This window comes from Anabrus simplex, chromosome 6 (assembly GCF_040414725.1).
Source record: "Anabrus simplex isolate iqAnaSimp1 chromosome 6, ASM4041472v1, whole genome shotgun sequence".
In the NCBI taxonomy this organism is placed as follows: Eukaryota; Metazoa; Arthropoda; class Insecta; order Orthoptera; family Tettigoniidae; genus Anabrus; species Anabrus simplex.
In genome coordinates, this window is record NC_090270.1 from 246,939,266 (window position 1) to 246,949,216 (window position 9,951).

Here is a 9,951-nt window from a genome sequence, read left to right on the forward strand (position 1 = left end):
TAATAGTCAATTCGTAAATCAACTCCTCCTTGCGCAAATAGTTAAGATGGAGAACATCGCGAGGGCCGGGCATGATGACAGAACAATTTTGAAAAACTCAAAAATTCCAGCAACTGAAAAAATGGTTAGGGTTCGGAACAAACAATGTTTAGCCGTCAAAAGGGGCTAAATTGAGACCCATTCAACCACGCTCTGCTACCACTTGTTACCGGGTTTTTGTGGTAGTTATACGTGAAAGAAGGTGCGGGGTGGTGAACAGGTCTCAAGCTACTAAAGTAAAATTAATTTAAAATTTAACAAGGTTATATTTTCTTTTCAAAACAAAGAAATAACAAGCATGGCAGGTACAAGGTAGCAAGTCCAAAGGGTAGTTACAATATTTACAGGATTTGGGCTTCGCGCCCTGACTTCACAATGCTAGGGCAATCAGCTCAGTTTTACCCCACACACAAGTTTCAACAGAGGGGCAGAAAACCCCATTCATGACTAGGAGCCCTTGCTCCAAATTACACTGAAAAGCCTCCACGAGGCATACAAAACTCAATTTTCAAAAGAGCCACTCGCTCTCAAATTTAAGCCTCTCCCAGGCCACACCAAACTCCACCTTCAAGCTGTCCTCAACGGACGTAAACACAGGGATAAAATACCCAATCTACTGAGGTCTATTAAATGAAAAGGAGGTTAATTAAATGACCTCTAAAATAACAATTTGAGAGGAGGCGAACTTGCACTCCTAATACACTTTGATTAAGACCTACTTGGCACTAGGCCGTTAATACAAGGGCTAATCCCATACTAAAGAGGTGACTTAAGAAGAGAACAATTTGTTTTACGTTAACGAAGAATAGGTTGAGAAAAATAAGTTCACCTCAAAACAATATGAGTGGGAGCTCGAGAGGGTTAGCACTCTCTATCCCAGTATGTAGCTTTAAAAGAGAATATATGAAAAGAGTAGTTACATTTAGGAAAAGGTTACATGGTGGAACGCTTCGAACCCGCCCCGAGAGTTAAACTGCTGAGCTAGCAAAGAAAGAAGTTATTAATCGGCCATTACCTTGTTGTTGACCGCTGCCGAGGAAAGAGGCGCTTCCCGCCTCCTGCTATGTACTTTATACACTGAAAGATGGAACAGAAGTGGCCCAGAGACCCTAAAATCAGCAGTTTATATACTCTCGCGGAAGTTTCTAGGCGTTAGGGGAATGAGAACACCCTCCCACGAGGATTTTATTGGTTCATCCATAAACCCCCTACACAATACTAAGAAGAAACACATAATTGGTGGAAAATTAATTTAAGAAATTCGGGATAGGCTAGATTTAAAACAAGGGGAAAGAAGGGGTTAATATTGCCAACTTAACCAATGACTGAAAGAAATTTAGCAAAGAACGAACATTTGAAATAAAAATTTCTCCAACAAAATAGTTCTTTGACTCCGCACTAGGGTGCACTATTGTTGATCTTCAGTAGTGTCCTCTAGAAGAGAAAGTTCACACTTCTTACTTCAAGCAAAACAAAAACACATCAAAAATGACACAGTTCAAAAACTCGAAATTTTCCACGTGGTGACATCTTCTGAGAAGGTAGCGAATTAATAGCGTATATAAAGTTCAGACTTCCTCCAGCAGAGGAGTTTCAACTGGCGCAAATTTTAAATTAGCGGCGTGGAGGTGTACCGCCCGGTACAATTATTATTATTATTATTATTATTATTATTATTATTATTATTATTATTATTATTATTATTATTATTATTATTATTATTAACCCGATTCATTAGATTTTATATTCTGTTTCTCATCATTTAGTCTGTAATAATTAGGTATCACGCATATTATTGTATTTAATCATAGGTTAAGTGAATATGTTTGTAATTATGCTGTATATTAGTAAGTGAGATTTGTTGGTTTGATATAGTCATTCTGTGGCTTGTAACTCTAGGCAGATGTGTTGGCAGAGTATTTTGCAATCGAGGCTATGTTTAACTGAGAATGTTATGTGCAAGTAGGTTTTCCGGTGACTCATGCCGCATAGTCACTGTAATCCGCTTGGGTAAGCTTATACGACACATGACTGATGACATCAGTGCGTGGACACGTGATTGCGACCAAGTGTCAGTATTCGCCAGCTACTGTATGTTGAGCTGGAACGGATGAACAGAGAGTAGGGAGATGAGTTGTCATCGCGAGGTTATAAAAGTCGATGCAACGGTGGTGAGAGGTATCATATCTATCAGATCATATGTATCAGTCAGATGTATCAAATGGAAGAACTGGTCATAGAGCGATGGTCAGTGCTAAGAGTTGTGTTTGAGGAAGTAATAATCGAGGAGGTCTACAAGTGGTGGTTGTATCCGAGCAGAAACCGGTACTATGCTGTAAAGAAACATCATCTTCTTGTGAGGATGGACTTCACAAGATGTTTCAATAATATTTTCCAATTTCTTATAATATATTGAGTGGACGTAATTACATTGGAGCTCCCTACACGCGTACATGGTATGTAGGCCAACTCCTTGTCTCTTTACCGAGCTCGATAGCTGCAGTCGCTTACGTGCTGCCAGTGTCCATTATTCGGGAGATAGTGGGTACGAACCCCACCGTCGGCAGCCCTGAAGATGGTTTTCCGTGGTTTCCCATTTTCACACGAGCCAAATGCTAGGGCTGTACCTTAATTAAGGCCACTGCCACTTTTTTCCCACTCGTACACTCCTAGCCCCTTCCTGTCCCATCGTCGCCGTAAGACTTATCTGTGTCGGTGCGACGTAAAGCAACTTGCAAAAAAATAGGAGTCTGTTTACATTTTCATTTATCGTTTTCTGTCGATCATAGTTACTTTTTAAACTCCCTCATGCCTGTTTTACCAGCCATGTGGTACCTATTAGCTCTACTTTAAGACCTTCCACTCTACCACATTTATTTTTAACTGCGATCACTAATACCACCTATTATTCGGTTTCTCTATAGAGCTCGTCTAGTTTTACCAGCACCACGTCCAATATATTCTTCCCTCTAGTTGGTTCCATCTCTTTCTGAATCAGATGTCCTTCCTAAATTCGTTTCTCATGCTTCCTGTCGTTCACATTACCTTCCAAATTGACATTTGATAAATTGAGGTCTCCCGCTACAATCACATTACTTTCCAAGTCGTTTCCCACATAGCTGATTACCTTATCAAATAGTTCTGAATCAACGTCAGCGCTTCGATTTCCCGATCTGTACACTCCAAAGACATCAAGCAGTCATTATCTTTAGGCATGATAAGCATTAGACAAGCAATGAACAAAATGAAAGTGCACATGTCTAGAACTGGTCATTCTTAACGCCATTAGCACGTAGCCTCCGTGGCGCAATCGGCTAGCGCGTTCGGCTGTTAACCGAAAGGTTGGTGGTTCGAGCCCACCCGGGGACGACAACATTTTAAAGCCCAGTGTCACACTACAAGGTCCTTCAACAGATGTTTCACTGTAGAAATATGTGGCCCCCTACGATAGTCAGGACGCCACACCCTGGAAACACCGCAGCGTGACAGATGTGTGCATGTCCTTGGGTTTTATCGGTATGGGGATGTACTGATGAATACAAGGCATCACCGATTAGGAGCAGGGTAGTGTCACCATGAATATACAATCTTTCCAGTTCTACAAGTATCTGTACTCCCCTGGTTGTACGTATGGTCCACCTAGGATATATATTGCAAACAAGGAAAATACTCTTAGACATACGTAAATCTTCATAGGAGACAGTTCGAATTTAAGTGAAGTTGCTCCAGTTAGGCTCAACTTGCAGGAATCTAGTAAGATATGCCACATATTTTTGATTCCGGAGGTCAAATCGACTGCTTCACTATTTATCTACCGAAGGCTTTTGTTAGGGTTCAAACGTGGCTGAGGTAGACGGACTTTCGAAGGGCGGTATGCCGACATATAAAATACTTCATTTTTCTTTCTTTCTTTCTTTCTTCCTTTCTGAGTCCGTTCACCGTCCAGGGTTGGTTTTCCCTGTGGAGTATATCTCCGTCCAATGAGATCATAATATCACTTTCTGCCTCGCTCGATGCATAGCACACCAAGAAAATGTTGAGTGGTAGTGTCCTGGATGTGGGACATTTGGTCGGGCATACAACTGGGAGAGCACCAGTACCTTGCCTCGGCGGCTTCACCTGCTATTCTTAACAGGGGTGTTGTGGGGGATGGGAAGTTGAAAAGGGATAGGGAAGGATGCGGTCATATCTTTACGTTCGGTGCCATTCCGACATTTGCCTGGGGAAGAACTGGGAAACCACAGAAAATCACGTCGAGATGGCTGAGGAGGGAATCGAACCCACCTGTACTCAGTTGACCTCCCGAGGCTGAGTGGAACCCTGTCCAGCCCTCGTACCACTTTTCAAATTTCGTGGCGGAGACGGGAATCGAGCCCAGGCCTCCGGGGATGGCAGCTAATCACACCAAATAGTATTTGGCAAATACTACACCACATACGGGTCCTCTAGTAACTTAATTAAAACTTGCGATAGCTGAGCACTTTCAGAACGCAGTGTATGAAGTACATGCGACACATGAGGAATAAGTCCTATCCAAGCACAAAACTGGAAAACATAATAACTGTTAGAGGGATGCTGGTGTCATTGAACAAAGAAATGTAGAGGGGCCGACGTACTTTCACAAACCAGTTCTGCCTCTAAACACACCTTAAATATCACACAGCAGTACTGACACGTTCTAGAACACATACACAGTAGTGTATCAGGACCGGGCGCATCAACAATAATAAAATAACAGTAAGACCTAATACCGCAGGTACGTGAGATACTGATGCCGGCCGTTACGACGAGGTGGCCGAGTGGTTAAGGCGTTGGACTGCTAATCCAATGTGCTCTGCACGCGTGGGTTCGAATCCCATCCTCGTCGATTGTAGAATTTTATGTCGAACCACATATGATGCTTTTGAAGTATAAAAGTATAATAGCAAAAAAAACGTTTCTAAGCGGTGCTGTTAGGGCGCAGACACTACTAAGTGCATAGGTTCTTATTCATTCATATTGATACGTGCTGCCCGCCTCTGATGTATATTGGTTAGTGTGATTAGTTGCTACCCTCTCTCCCCCAGAGGGCCGGATTCTATTCCCGGCTCAGCCACGAAATTTAGAAAGAGGTACTAGGACTGGAACGGGGTCCAATCAGCCTCGAGAGGCCGTGCTGCTGGAGACGGGGCTCGATTCCCACTTAAGCTATCCTGGGAGTGGTTTTCATTGGTTTCTCTCCTCTCCTTCAATCTAATGCCGGTTGGATACATAACCGTAGGCCACGGCCGCTTCATTGCCTATCCCTTCCGATCTCCCATCCATCGGCAAGGCCCTTTCAGCATATTAGATTAGGTCGCCTTTGTCAGGTACTGTTTCTCCTTTCCAAACGACCACGCTCGATAGCTGCAGTCGCTTAAGCGCGGCCAGTATCCAGTATTCGGGAGATAGTAGGTTCAAACCCCACTGTCGGCAGCCCTGAAAATGGTTCTCCGTGGTTTCCCATTTTCACACCAGGCAAATGCTGGGGCTGTACCTTAATTAAGGCCAAGGCCGCTTCCTTCTCACTCCTAGCCCTTTCCTGTCCCATCGTCGCCATAAGACCTATCTGTGTCGGTGCGGCGTAAAGCAACTTGCTTTCCAGACGTACCTCCGGTGCAAAGTCTCACGCTCCAGGATACTGCATTTGAGGCGGTCGAGAAGGGATCTCTCGTTGATTCGGAGAGAAAAAGCAACCCTCTGCGTTAAATGGATTAAGAATAAAATAAGAATCTGGAACAATACTCAATGATCAAAGTAAAAGAACGCTGTTTTGATTTTTTTTTAGTGCTTCAACCAATGTCCTGTATATATTCTATTGATATTATATTTTCTTCTTACTCTGCTTACCCTTGTAACCGTACAACAGGGTTACAGATTCCATTCAGTATTTATTATTATTATTAATATTATTATTATTATTATTATTATTATTATTATTATTATTATTATTATTATTATTAACCCGATTCATTAGATTTTATATTCTGTTTCTCATCATTTAGACTGTAATAATTAGGTATCACCCATATTATTGTATTTAATCATAGGTTAAGTGAATATGTTTGTAATTATGCTGTATATTAGTATGTGAGATTTGTTGGTTTGATATAGTCATTCTGTGGCTTGTAACTCTAGGCAGATGTGTTGGCAGAGTATTTTGCAATCGAGGCTATGTTTAACTGAGAATGTTATGTGCAAGTAGGTTTTCCGGTGACTCATGCCGCATAGTCACTGTAATCCGCTTGGGTAAGCTTATACGACACATGACTGATGACATCAGTGCGTGAACACGTGATTGCGACCAAGTGTCAGTATTCGCCAGCTACTGTATGTTGAGCTGGAAGGGATGAACAGAGAGTAGGGAGATGAGTTGTCATCGCGAGCTTATAAAAGTCGATGCAACGGTGGTGAGAGGTATCATATCTATCAGATCATATGTATCAGTCAGATGTATCAAATGGAAGAAGTGGTCATAGAGTGATGGTCAGTGCTAAGAGTTGTGTTTGAGGAATTAATAATCGAGGAGGTCTACAAGTGGTGGTTGTATCCGAGCAGAAGCCGGTACTATGCTGTAAAGAAACATCATCTTCTTGTGAGGATGGACTTCACAAGATGTTTCAATAATATTTTCCAATTTCTTATAATATATTGAGTGGACGTAATTACATTGGAGCTCCCTACACGCGTACATGGTATGTAGGCCAACTCCTTGTCTCTTTACCGAGCTCGATAGCTGCAGTCGCTTACGTGCTGCCAGTGTCCATTATTCGGGAGATAGTGGGTACGAACCCCACCGTCGGCAGCCCTGAAGATGGTTTTCCGTGGTTTCCCATTTTCACACGAGCCAAATGCTAGGGCTGTACCTTAATTAAGGCCACTGCCACTTCCTTCCCACTCGTACACTCCTAGCCCCTTCCTGTCCCATCGTCGCCGTAAGACTTATCTGTGTCGGTGCGACGTAAAGCAACTTACAAAAAAATAGGAGTCTGTTTACATTTTCATTTATCGTTTTCTGTCGATCATAGTTACTTTTTAAACACCCTCATGCCTGTTTTACCAGCCATGTGGTACCTATTAGCTCTACTTTAAGACCTTCCACTCTACCACATTTATTTTTAACTGCGATCACTAATACCATCTATTACTTCGGTTTCTGTATAGAGCTCGTCTAGTTTTACCAGCACCACGTCCAATATATTCTTCCCTCTAGTTGATTCCATCTCTTTCTGAATCAGATGTCCTTCTCAAATTCGTTCCTCATGCTTCCTGTCGTTCACATTACCTTCCAAATTGACATTTGATAAATTGAGGTCTCCCGCTACAATCACATTACTTTCCAAGTCGTTTCCCACATAGCTGATTACCTTATCAAATAGTTCTGAATCAGCGTCAGCGCTTCCCTTTCCCGATCTGTACACTCCAAAGACATCAAGCAGTCATTATCTTTAGGCATGATAAGCATTAGACAAGCAATGAACAAAATGAAAGTGCACGTTTCTAGAACTGACCATTCTTAACGCCATTAGCGCGTAGTCTCCGTGGCGCAGTCGGCTAGCGCGTTCGGCTGTTAACCGAAAGGTTGGTGGTTCGAGCCCACCCGGGGGCGACAACATTTTAAAGCCCAGTGTCACACTACAAGGTCCTTCAACAGATGTTTCACTGTTGAAATACGTGGCCCCCTACGATAGTCACGACGCCACACCCTGGAAACACCGCAGCGTGACAGATGTGTGCATGTCCTTGGTTCTTATCGGTATGGGGATATGCTGATGGATACAAGGCATCATCTGATTACGAGCAGGATAGTGTCACCATGACCATACAATCTTTCCAGTTCTACAAGTATCTGTACTCCCCTGATTGTACGTATGGTCCACCTAGGATATATATTGCAAACAAGGAAAATTCTCTTAGACATACGTAAATCTTCATAGGAGACATTTCGAATTTAAGTGAAGTTGCTCCAGTTAGGCTCAACTTGCAGGAATCTAGTAAGATATGCCACATATTTTTGATTCCGGAGGTCAAATCGACTGCATCACTATTTATCTACCGAAGGCTTTTGTTAGGGTTCAAACGTGGCTGAGGTAGACGGATGTTTGAAGGGCGGTATGCCGACATATAAAATACTTCATTTTTCTTTCTTTCTTTCTTTCTTTCTGAGTCCGTTCACCGTCCAGGGTTTGTTTTCCCTGTGGAGCATATCTCTGTCCAATGAGATCATAATATCACCTTCTGCCTCGCTCGATGCATAGCAAACCAAGAGAAAGTTGAGTGGTAGTGTCCTGGATGTGGGACATTTGGTCGGGCATACAACTGGGGGAGCACCAGTACCTTGCCTCGGCGGCCTCACCTGCTATTCTTAACAGGGGTGTTGTGGGGGATGGGAAGTTGGAAAGGGATAGGGAGGGATGCGGTCATAGCTTTACGTTCGCTGCCATTCCGACATTTGCCTGGGGAACTGGGAAACCACAGAAAATCACGTCGAGATGGCTGAGGAGGGAATCGAACCCACCTGTACTCAGTTGACCTCCCGAGGCTGAGTGGAACCCTGTCCAACCCTCGTACCACTTTTCAAATTTCGTGGCGGAGACGGGAATCGAGCCCAGGCCTCCGGGAATGGCAGCTAATCACACCAAATACTACACCACATACGGGTCCGCTAGTAACTTAATTAAAACTTGCGATAGCAGAGCACTTTCAGAACGCAGTGTATGAAGTACATGCGACACATGAGGAATAAGTCCTATCCAAGCACAAAACTGGAAAGCGTTATAACTGTTAGAGGGATGCTGGTATCATTGAACAAAGAAATGTAGAGGGGCCGACGTACTTTCACAAACCAGTTCTGCCACTAAACACACCTTAAATATCACACAGCAGTACTGACACGTTCTAGAACACATACACAGTAGTGTATCAGGACCGGGCACATCAATAATAATGAAATAACAGTAAGTCCTAATACTGATGCCTGCCGTTACGACCAGGTGGCCGAGTGGTTAAGGCGTTAGACTGCTAATCCAATGTGCTCTGCACGCGTTGGTTCGAATCCCATCCTCGTCGATTGTAGAATTTTATGTCGAACCACATATGATGCTTTTGAAGTATAAAAGTATAATAGCAAAAAAAACGTTTCTAAGCGGTGCTGTTAGGGCGCAGACACTACTAAGTGCATAGGTTCTTATTAATTCATATTGATACGCGCTGCCCGCCTCTGATGTATATTGGTTAGTGTGATTAGTTGCTACCCTCTCTCCCCCAGAGGGCCGGATTCTATTCCCGGCTCAGCCACGAAATTTAGAAAGAGGTACTTGGACTGGAACGGGGTCCAATCAGCCTCGAGAGGCCGTGCTGCTGGAGACGGGGCTCGATTCCCACTTAAGCAATCCTGGGAGTGGTTTTCATTGGTTTCTCTCCTCTCCTTCAATCTAATCCCGGTTGGGATTAGCGGCCGTGGCCTTAAGTTAGGTAGCATCCCGGCATTCGACTGGAGGAGAAGTGGGTAAACAGATGATGATGATGATGATGATGATAAGAATCTGGAACAATACTCAATGATCAAAGTAAAAGAACGCTGTTTTGATTTTTTTAGTGCTTCAACCAATGTCCTGTATATATTCTATTGATATTATATTTTCTTCTTAATCTGCTTACCCTTGTAACCGTACAACAGGGTTACAGATTCCATTCAGTATTTATTATTGTTATTATTATTATTATTATTATTATTATTATTATTATTATTATTATTATTAACCGGATTCATTAGATTTTATATTCTGTTTCTCATCATTTAGACTGTAATAATTAGGTATCACGCATATTATTGTATTTAATCATATTTTACGTGAATATGTTTGTAATTATGCTGTATATTAGTAAGTGAGA

The 9,951-nt window shown here is 42.7% G+C and overlaps 4 non-coding genes across 4 annotated transcripts; all 4 read left to right on the forward strand.

Annotated features, from left to right (window-relative positions):
* Window positions 1–3,334: 3,334 nt before the first annotated feature.
* TRNAN-GUU (transfer RNA asparagine (anticodon GUU)) lies at window positions 3,335–3,408 on the forward strand. Its single transcript has one exon. It is a non-coding gene; the product is annotated as a tRNA-Asn (tRNA).
* Window positions 3,409–4,824: 1,416 nt separating this feature from the next.
* TRNAS-GCU (transfer RNA serine (anticodon GCU)) lies at window positions 4,825–4,906 on the forward strand. Its single transcript has one exon. It is a non-coding gene; the product is annotated as a tRNA-Ser (tRNA).
* A 2,686-nt stretch (window positions 4,907–7,592) lies between these two features.
* On the forward strand, window positions 7,593–7,666 carry TRNAN-GUU (transfer RNA asparagine (anticodon GUU)). Its single transcript has one exon. It is a non-coding gene; the product is annotated as a tRNA-Asn (tRNA).
* Window positions 7,667–9,044: 1,378 nt separating this feature from the next.
* On the forward strand, window positions 9,045–9,126 carry TRNAS-GCU (transfer RNA serine (anticodon GCU)). Its single transcript has one exon. It is a non-coding gene; the product is annotated as a tRNA-Ser (tRNA).
* The last annotated feature ends 825 nt before the right edge of the window (window positions 9,127–9,951 follow it).